The 10,479-nt window shown below is 34.4% G+C and overlaps 1 protein-coding gene across 1 annotated transcript in view; it reads left to right on the top strand.

The window, feature by feature from the left end:
- Window positions 1-10,479, top strand: part of LOC144441436 (TNF receptor-associated factor 2-like) — a 311,144-nt gene that overhangs the window by 45,924 nt on the left and 254,741 nt on the right. The gene's annotated exons all lie outside the window — the stretch shown is intronic.

The raw sequence follows: 10,479 nt of genomic DNA, 5'->3' as shown, positions 1-10,479 counted from the left end.
CGCATTGTCACGTGATCTCATGAACAACATGATACTTTTGTTATTTCCCGTCATCCCTTGCGAATTAACATTACACACTTCGCCATTTGTCTAATAAGCCCTTAAAATCGTGCCTTCGATGTAAGAACTGTTTTCTTCATATATCTAAACTTTTTTTTAGCCTTCAATTTACATTTAGCTTGAGAAAGACTGAAATGGTATACAAAATTGCTCTTCATGTAATATCTAATAGCGGCATTTTACTTTTGACATTCTATGCAATGTGGTAACGATGACGACCAATTGTGTTCGCCATGAAAAATGAATATTCAAGATGTAACATGATGAATATATGTGCTCGGGGTGATTTTGCTGTCATGTTACTGCAATACCATCACTCGATGCTATTCCCTAGATATAACTAAAATATTTTTGAGGATAAAGCATCTTATCGATGATAAAAGTACTTTTAGTATTACCCATTTATTAAAAGGGTAGAACATGCATGTTATTTCTTAAACAACATGTGCTACATTTTTAGACCATTAATTCGTCTGCTACATGTTTTCAAATTTGAAGTGATCTTTAGACTGATATGTCCATGCATGTTTGGAATTAGAGCACGTGATGAACAGGTGGATAAAAGATATTTAAACGCACAGAATAAAATCTCTGTCAGCGAGATCGAGACATTGATACTCCATAGAGATAATGGAGGGTAAAGGTTTAAAACTATCACTCACGTAACATGATTTCTCCATATTTTGAAGAATGACACTTCCCTGTAAGACACAGTGTTCTATTTGTTACAATCACTCAAACTGAATGTTATGTTTGATAGTTTATGGTTAATTAGTTCTTGCTTCGTCCTTTCGAATTAATTTAGCAATTTAGGAATTTTACTTTTCAAAAATAATATGCGCCAACACGACAGCTGTGATAACGAAAAATCACGTGCCGAGTATTTTTTCTCGACACGCTTTAAAATGTCTTTTAATGCATCTTGATTTTAGATGATTGTAAAAAAAATACGACATGGCAGATTAAGATGGTTGAGTTTACCCAGGTATTTTTTAGCCAGACAATATCATCATTGATGCGTGGAAAGTGATGACTTGATGCTCTCGTGACAAGTGGACAAATCATTGTCAGTTTACTGTTGATTAAAGAACGTGTTCTATCTGCCATTCAACCACGGTTTGGCTTCGTTAACAACTGTTTGCCGACAATTTGTACAATGGTAATGAAATTGCCGACATGCGTGGGCAGCGAGTAAGAGACACCAGTGTAAAATAAAACCGAAAATCGCGCGCATGCGTACTCATCAACACACATTGTAGAACGGCCTTTCGTTAATAATGATTACATCGCCGATTATGAGGCATAGAATCCGTAATATCCGACATGTCAGAGCTGATCTTACGTTAGGGGAGTTCAATGTACAAAGAAGCCTTTCATGGGACCTTGATTCGTAATTTGTCAAACAATCAGTCCATTCCACTGGGAAACTTACTGTTTGATGCGTTACATACAAAATACTTTGGATGTCTTGAAGTTACTGATATATAGATTCATGCATTGTGTTGTTCACTATTAGATGTGAGAGCCTTCCTCAGATATATCCACCTACAAATTTAGTTATATTGTTTATAATGCAATATTAGTATTGACTTTTCATATTTTAGAATAGGTCGGTGCGGGATGGGGTGTTATGAAATTCCTTCAATTCATCAAACCCATCAAATGCTAGTTTCGACAATTGACACACTCTCCTGACCTTGATTTATTCTCGATTTAAATGTTAAGTGACTGCTCACACTGACCGTTCGACCCATTGTTCTGACTCTATTTAATAGTCTCCCAGTCTCATCAGACACTTTTATTGAACAATATATATCCCTTGTGTACGGTTAATTAAGTTCATGGTTGATTCAATAGCAAATATATATTATGGTAATATTAATAGCTACAAGTGATGTAAGTATCAAAAGCAGTGAAATATTAAACATGGTAAGAAGTTCGAGATAAAAGATTCCATATGATATTTTGTGATGTGATATGATGTGATGTGATTTGATGTGATGTGATTTGATTTGATTTGATTTGGTTTGGTTTGGTTTGGTTTGGTTTGTTTGGTATGCTATTGTGTGCTATAATATTATATGACCTGGTATGGAATGAATTGATATGATATGATATGATATGATATGATATGATATGATGTGATACGATACATGACGTGATATGATATGATATGATATGATATGATATGATATGATATGATATGATATGATATGGTATTATATGATATGATATGATATGATATGATATGATATGATATGATATGATATGACATAATATATGATAATCATATGATATGATACAATATGATTTCATATGTGATGTGATGTGATGTGACGTGATGTGATGTGATATGATACAATATGCTATATAATTATATACATTCATGTAAATTAGATCTCAGGAAAAAGTATATTCATCAATGTTTTAACAAACACTGTCATTATTTAGATTTAATATGATATTTAATTGGAAAAATGTTTCACAGTTTAAAATTACAGTTTTTTCTGTACTCATTTAATGGAGATGTGTGCAAATAAGTACAAATCATATCCTTTGAGTCCTGCGTTACTTTAGACATCTTCACATATTCAAAGGTCCGTAGATGCTGCTATTTACTTATTCGTAATCGGTATGATATTTAGATGCATCATATCATTACAAGAAAAGAAGAAAACAAAGTGAATTGAAGCTTCCCTCCATATAGTTTTGTGAAGCGATCAATGTGCATGTGTCGACCATTTCAGCTCTCAACTGGCACACTCTAAATGGGATATAGATGATTCCACCATCTGTCTATGTGAGCGTGCATCCACCTTTTCACTCTGACACAGTCAAGTGAAATTTTTGACATGCACGAGTCGCGTCGAGCGACGCCATTCAAGTATGCCGATAATGTTACATATCACAGTGTGTACATTTATGACAATTAGTTATGAGCCTTCGGATTTTGCGATAGTGTCGAAGACTTCAACATTTGTGCAGCTGCTAATAACGCATGAATGATATTTACTGACTTGATATTTGATACAGGAGTCTATTGATATGATTCATCATCTCCTGGTCGTGATACTAGTAGTTTTGATATTCACCGTTTAGTGTAAAATGTCAAAAAATGGAATCATTTCTCACATATCCACGACACTTTATAATACTAAATTCTTGATTTTTTTCTTTTAATTTAAGTTACAATGTGGTATATAAAATAAGAGGGATTCAAATAAGCGTTTGGTTATATATCGTAGTGCTTGACATTTAACAGAAGCTGCGCTGCGGAACGTATGGATTAAAAAAGAAAAAGAAAAAGAGTGAGTCCGAGTGAGTGAGTGAGTGAGTGCGTGAGTCATGAGTGAATATGTGTCTGTCTGTCTGTCTGTCTGTCTGTCTGTCTGTCTGTCTGTCTGCATGCCTGAGTGTTTGCCTGCATGCATGCATGTCCAAGTATGTATGTATGTATGTATGTATGTATAAGTAGTTGTGTTGGTCAATTTTTTACTGTCATTTTAAATAATCGAATTCAGATTTTCATTGAGAAGAAAATCTTGTTGAATTGTGAGCAAAATGGTTTTCAGAAAGATTGTTGCACATCAGATCATGACATTGATTAACTTCTACAGAGTAGATCAAAACATGTGTTTGCTTGTTTTGTAGATCATAAGAAAGTTTTTGATAGTGTTTGGCGTTTAGGATTGTTCTACGAATTATCAAAACAAGGTTTCAGTAGTAAATTTTTGAATATCATCAAGTGTATTTATGATAATATTCAGTCTTGTATAAAACTCTCAACTGGTTATACTGATTTCTTTTCTTCTTGTATTGGTACCAGACAAGGTTGTAATCTAAGTCCCACACTGTTCAACCTATTCATTAATGATTTTCCAATGTTACTTCACAGAAAATGTATTGATCGTCCCTTTTTGCTAGATAAGAAATTACCGATCCTTATGTTCGCTGATGATATTGTACTGTTGTCAACTTCTAGTCATGGTTTACAACATTCCTTCAGATTACTTGAATCCTTTTGCAACAAATGACAATAGAGAGTCTTAAAAAGACAAACGTTATGGTGTTCAATGCTAATTTTAAACCACTTAAATATAGTTTCTTTATTTATAATGAAAGAGTGGATATTGTTGCATCATACATTTATTTAGGTATTTCATTAACCCATTCAGGAAATTTTAAAAATACTAGAGTGGCTTTGAAGAATTAAGCCTTGAGAGCTCTGTTTGCTTACACTAACGTACTGAATACACATAATGGAGCTTCAGTTGATGTTCAAATGCATCTCTCTGACTCTTTGGTCAAACCAATATTAGTATATGGATCTGAAGTTTGGGGTGCCTACATATTCCGTAGAGTTGGTGTTGGCAAATTCAATGAATACTTTCTTAAGCCTGTGATGAATGATATAGAATCAACACACACAAAAGCATGCAGATATTTGCTTGGAGTTAAAAAAAAACCCCATGTATTCATGTATGTTTAGGTGAATTGGGTCTTTTTCCATTATTAATTACTGTTATTGAAGATGTTGTCAAATATTGGTTTCGGTTAAAACAAGTTAATGAGGCATCATAACTTGATTATGCATACAAATTAGAAATGAGGTTACATGAACAACACCAGTCCATATATCTTGATTTTGTTCATTCATTATTTTCATTTTGTAACTGTTCCCATTTTATAGTTGGTGAGAATTATAAATTGTCTACTATATTAAAGAACGTTAAAGATTCTTTGAATTCAAAATTTATTGACATGTGGAAGCACTCTGTGGCAAGTAACAACAAACTTCATGTTTATTCAAAAACTAAGTTAACTTTTCAACGTGAAAAATATTTATCTGTTGTTAGAAACACTTTTGATAGAATAGCTGTTACAAAATTAAGGATTTCAAACCATATATTACCAATTGAAACTGGCCGTTACAAGAACATTTAAAGAACACGGAGATTATGCACCTTGTGTAGTTCGAGTATTGGAAATGAATTTCACTGTGCATTACTGTGAAAATGAAAAATTAAGAAGATAAGAGATGAATACTTGGACATTCTATTTAGTTTACAGTCAAAGTCACTTAAATTTAATAATCATTCTCTATTTAAGTACATTTTTTCATTTGTAGATGATGATACTCTAGCAAGTGTCACAGCTCGATATCTCGGTGATATACTTAATATTTTCAAGGGGTATATTTCCTTGCCAATGTCACTTCTTGTGTACACGGCTTAATAAATAAATAAATAAATACTATGTATGTATGTATGTATGTATGTATGTATGTATGTATGTATGTATGTATGTATGTATGTATGTATGAATGAATGTATGTATGTGTGTATGTATGTATGTATGTATGTATGTGTGTGCGTGTGTGCATGTACATGTATGTATGTATGTATGTATGTATGTATGTATGTATGTATGTATGTATGCCTGTCTTCCTGCATGTCTGTCTGCATGCCTGTCTTCATATCTATCTATCTGTCTGTCTGTCTGTCTGTCTGTCTGTCTGTCTGTTTGTCTGTCTGTGTGTCTGTGCGTGTTTGTACATAATTAGTAGAATGCGATGTGACTACGACGGATGTAACAATTTTAAGTAATGAATTGACGATGCTTGTGATGTAGTCATTTGAATATGGCTCTGAAAGTTCGGTTTGAAAAGTCGCCTGACATATAGAAACTTATATAATTATGAAAGATGGCAATAAGTGGAAAACGTGTCTTCTATCACTATTACATCAATGGCAAATGGGATACAGTGTCACATTTCGATTTTTAAGGAGTCGATTATCCTGAACGTTGTTGACACATTAACACTTTCATATGTGTCAAAAAAGCCAAGATGGGGCGTTTATCTTGCCATATCGACATTATCCCTCGGTCGTTTACGTTGCTTTTCAACATCATAATTTACCATTAAGGACTAAGATTACAGAGATAATAAAGAATTTGAATAATAAAGGGATTCACATTATTAGCAAAATGTCTACTACGACCTTTGCTGATCATAATAACATAAATGCGACACATGTGTGCTTAATGTATTTCCTATTAGCATTTCATTAACTATATGAAATACAAAATAATCATCGAATCGATGTTTACCCGATGTATGTGTCTACGAGTTAGTTGTCAAGGGTTTACTACAGTTTCTTATGATTTTTTTATTTGTATTGACATAGAACGACGAAATTCCAGAAAAAGAGCATCAGTTTTTTGTTCTTGGTGGATAATTGTATCATTAAGGTAAAATAGCTATTATTACCAACTGTAAATTGTAACTTTATTTCTAGAATCGTGTGTTTTTAATAAGATCATCAAAGTAACGTGTCTATGATGATCCGATATTTTTTGTAACGTATAGGCGTGCCTTTTTTTTAAGATAAGGCAAAATAAGATGGATTTTATTAACCCCATTGGGCAAAGTGACATGATCGCGCAGCAACAAATAAATATATTTAATTATTACAGACACACTTACACATACATACATACATACATACATACATACATACATACATACATACATACATACATACATACATACATACATACATACATACATACATACATACATACATACAGACAGACAGACAGACAGACAGACAGACAGACAGACAGACAGACAGACAGACAGACAGACAGACAGACAGACAGACAGACAGACACACACACATACATACATACATACATTCATATATACATACATACATACATACATACATACATACATACATACATACATACACACACACATCCATGCATGCATGCATACATACATACATACAGACAGACAGACAGACAGACAGACAGACAGAAAGACAGAAAGACAGACAGACAGACAGACAGACAGACAGACAGACAGACAGACAGACAGACAGACAGACAGACAGACATACATATATACATACATACATACATACATACATACATACATACATACATACATACATACAAACATACATACATACATACATACATACATACATGCACAGCTTGCAGGGTATGGAACAACTATATTACATCGACATTGAAAATGAAAAAGATAGAAATATAACATCACAACCACCCTTACTATTTTTCAAAATAGTGAAACGGAAAGACACATTCATGTTAAACACCTAATCTGAGTTGGTTGGACTACCATTGTAAAAGGAACATCGATTTCAGTTAACATATCTGTGCTTGTATGATAAAAGGGTAGTGACCGAGGGACACAAAACGATTATGTAACATTTGATGAGAGTGTACAATACGAAAATAGAAATTCTACTCCTGTAATGACGTTTTTTCTGTGGTAACTTAGACGCCTGTGAAAAGATATAACTCGCGGCGTTTCAGATTTTTGAAAGACTTCCTCCAACAGCATATTTAAGTATTTGATGTGTCCGTACGCTTCCGTCTTGCTTTGACAGATGGGTTCATAATTTTCTTTAATTCCACAAGTCGCGGTATGCTTTTAATTCATTTCAGCATGATGTTCCCAGAAAAAAATGTTCAGAGGCAAGTAATCATTTTTGTGTGACGTAGTAATGAATGTGCCAGAGGCCATTAGAATAGGTAGTGCGTTAATATCACAAATGAATCAACACCTTGACCATATACATGTACTATGCTTCCTCCATATTCACAGCTGTTGGAGACAAGATTTTTAATACAAGTGCCGTTTTGTGAACGAAGTAGATATAAGAAAAGCGAACGTTCAGAAATTATAACTATACATACGTCCAGTTTGCCTTCTTGCATGCTGGTTATTGTTGCAGAAACCACGTCTATAAACTATGTCAGATGTAACCCCCTAAGATATATATAACCTGTTTCAAGACATATATCAAAGTGATGTCTCTCTTGGTAATTGTCTCTATGTGATCATTATCTGAAACATGCACTTTTATTACTTGCTATTGTTGTCTCCGGCATTGAGGGCTTGGTTTTGTTTTTGTGCTCGTAAAACGCGTAAACCCAAAAACATGTCTTCGGTTGATGTTAGAGGCATGTATTTCAATTGATCCTAGCTATCTCCTGCATTATTCAAATTTAGTCTCTTTGCTATGATTTGCAAAGGCTACGCTTTCATCTCAGACGAAATTACAGAAACACGTTGTACAAGAACTGAGGTCAATAGTTTTGTGTGCTCGTAAAACCGTAACACCCAAGCATGTATTTAGTTAATATTAAAGGTATGAATTTAAATCGGTGCCAACACCCTGTTTATTCACGGGTCACAATTGAAGTTTCTTTTCCACACTAAACAGCTTTCATTCGCGAAAGCATGTTTTCTTAGGTGTAACAGTGTTAATGGATTGTGTACTCAGTATGTGTATGCAGAGTATCGAATTACGTATATATCATTGAAAATAAAATCATTCTAAAGCGTTACACTCTCTAGTCTAGTAATATTGAAATCTAAATGAGTGTTAACGAACTGATATATGATTAGTATTCCGTGGACGACAAGACTCATACGTCTATACGTGCGTGACTTTACTTTACGAGGCTAGAAATTTCTTGTTTTTCAGTAATTTAAATCTAATCATCGTATTATGAGAAGATGACACCAAATCCCATCAATCTCCTACAAGTTTTCTTGTCCAGTGTCAACACCTCCACGGTTACCTCATTAATGAAATACTGCTCGAATTAATAGCTTCGTGCTAAAAAAATGACTGAGGGTAAATAAAACGGGTAACCTAGCACAGAGAATTGCGTCATCCATCTAACGTCGTTATAGGTCTTCGCAGCTCTAAAGAACGACTCTCTGATAGTAATTACGATATTGCAGGATCACAACACGAGACATATTAAAAAAGATCAAGATTTCACCATCTCTGTGCCAAAGAGTATCGTCATAATATACTCTCACTCAAGCGCATAATTGAGAAATTATTTTATAACACTCAAGGGAAACTTAGTACTACTTTCAGATCCATTTTTGAAAATGTCATCGGACAATCAGATTTACGATGTATATTTACTAGGGACACATTTTAATAGACCCTTTAAACGAGACACTAAATCATGTCAAACCACACTTTGCCTTGCATGCAGGTAGCTCTACTGCACTGATATTAAAGTTGTTTTTTTCAATAGCTGCTCGCAGCAATATCGCATTTTAAGCATACTTACATACCAACATGCAATCAAAAAGAGTACATTGCAAAAACAACATTATTAGATAATTAGTTGTCAGCTGTTTGTCAACTTCATGTAAATATCCATAAGATAAAGATATATACATACATACATACATACATACATACATACATACATACATACATACATACATACATACATACATACATACATACATACATACATACATACATACATACATACATACATACATACATACATACATACATACATACACAGACAGACAGACAGACAGACAGACAGACAGACAGACAGACAGACAGTGTTCAGATACAATGCCATCTAATATTAATCACCATATAAACAATTAGCTTGATTAAACTCTACGGGGTTTTTTGGTATCACAATAAAGAATTTCCATGGAAGTATATTATACACACAGTGTATTCAGCAATGAGAAGTTGAAGAAGACAATTGCAGGTATCCGGGATAACATAATCTTAATGTCACCGTCTGTAACTGCACTCTAAAGTACGCGAGAAACGTCGTGGAGACATCATTAAACGCCAATTCATAGACATTGATGGAACATTCCGTTGTGGCGTAAGATTGTACTTCGTCAAGTAACGATACAATAATGCCAACGAGTTGCAGTCATCTGACTTGGCGGCTTTTATCTTTTTGTCGGTAGGAAAATATCCCAATGTGTCGAAGACAGCAATGTGCGTGCGTGCGTGCGCGCGTGTGTCTGTGTGTCTGTGCGTGTGCGTGTGTGTGTGTCATGCGAACGACATGTACGTACAACTTTAGGACAACTATTGCGTTGACAGTGTTGACATTTTAATAACAATGAACTTGGTATTTAGGATAGTCCACAAAACTTACATCGAGGATCATAATGGGGATAACCACTAGCTACTGTTCAATCGACTGAGAATTTGCTCAGAATGCTGTGTGAATGTTTCGTTCGCATGGCTAGTTAGCTCACAGATACTGCGTTAAGTCTATTTCGATTTCCGCTGATAGGTAAATTGAACGGAGTGCTTCTAGCTGACGTATTGATGCTTGGGGCTAGCCCTGCGCATGAACATCCTTTTGCATCGTAAAGAAATAGTCCGATTTCTCCCGAACTATGACGTGCTCAAGGGGAACTAAGTTAACCTATAGCTAAAGATAAAGTTTAATATATGTTTAGAGAGGGGTGTTAAATTCAAATTGAGATTCTAGCTAGTCAACCACATCTCGTTATTCGCCCCCTATTTGTCATTCATAGAATGAAAACATCCTATTTAATATCATCGTGTCTTAGCCTTGATGTAA

The sequence above is a fragment of the Glandiceps talaboti genome, chromosome 10 (assembly GCF_964340395.1).
Source record: "Glandiceps talaboti chromosome 10, keGlaTala1.1, whole genome shotgun sequence".
Taxonomy (NCBI): Eukaryota; Metazoa; Hemichordata; class Enteropneusta; family Spengelidae; genus Glandiceps; species Glandiceps talaboti.
The sequence above is the reverse complement of the archived record's forward strand: the minus strand, read 5'-3'. Positions and strand labels throughout refer to the sequence as shown.